A 1,287-nucleotide genomic window follows, 5' to 3' on the forward strand; every position below is an offset into this window, starting at 1 on the left:
GTGGGAGAGACGATCGGGAGAGGGGGGGGGGGGGGGTGGTTGACAATTCTCCCATGTTATTATGGCCAAAAAAGGTATCCCAAAACTAACTAGATGCCTATTTTAATAAGCTTAATAAAAGGATTTTACTATTCCCACCAAAACAATATAATTTTGGGACTTTGGAGGGGAGGGGGAGGGGGGCAGTGTTGGGCTTAATAGTGCGTGCCTCTATTGCCAAAATAATGTCCCAACCCCAAGTTCTTAATAGGGCCTATTTTAATAAGCCTGTTATTTCCATCGAAACATGGAGGGGGTGGGGGGCATTCCCCGCTCCCATGTTTTTATAACCAAAATAATTTCCCCTAACCCTAAGTTCTTAATAGGGCATAAGAAAATAGGCCTAATTTGATAAGCCTAGAACTATCTAGACTCTTGCCGAAAGACACGGGCTACTGAGAGAATCCATTCCATTCCCAATCACGCTGACCTATTTTCAGTGATTTCTAGCTTTAACGATGCACATGCATATCTTTTTTATGAATATAATGGCAGGAAAACCTCCTTTACTGTGTTTAGTTTGGCTGATTTGTATTTTTTTCGAAATTTTAGCTATTATTATAGTAAGCACTGTTTCGGACTACTCCATAGCCACACCTCTTTATTGAGTCGTGTGCATGCCGTCTGGTCTTTTTACAGGGACCCATAATTTTTATACGGCGTTGGTACTAAAAATTTATTTCTATCGCTTTATTTTCCACACAAAAATAGATTTTAATGACAAAAACGACAATAAAATAATATTTCAGGTGGGTCCATTCCAAAAATTTCCTATTTCTAGTGAGTAAAGCTTTATTTTTGAGCCTACAACAATTACTAGTCCACCTTTTCACTTGCAAAGAGCCTAGATCGAAAACGAGGCAACGTCAGCAGACGTCGAGAAAATTCAGATGACGGCCGAAAATTGAAGCAACAAGACATGCGGGAAGGTGTTTCCTTCGAAAAAACCATCATGGAGCGCTTTTGACAGGTATTTCATGAACATTTTAACTAATTGGACCTCACAATACACGCCCAATATGAACTGAACGGTTTTTGAGAAAATTTGACGCCGATTTTGCCTGAATAGGCGTACTGCAACACCCCCCCCCCCCCTTCCATAGCACCGATGAAATATTTGTCTATTCAACTCCCTCCCTGTCCCAAAATCTCTTATGCAGTCATAATGCCTTGCATTACGAACGGTAAGTAATTTGTACAGCTATCTAGGCCAGATGTTTGCTTAAAAAGGACCCCCCCCCCCCCCCC

This window comes from Lottia gigantea (assembly GCF_000327385.1).
Source record: "Lottia gigantea unplaced genomic scaffold LOTGIsca_85, whole genome shotgun sequence".
In the NCBI taxonomy this organism is placed as follows: domain Eukaryota; kingdom Metazoa; phylum Mollusca; class Gastropoda; family Lottiidae; genus Lottia; species Lottia gigantea.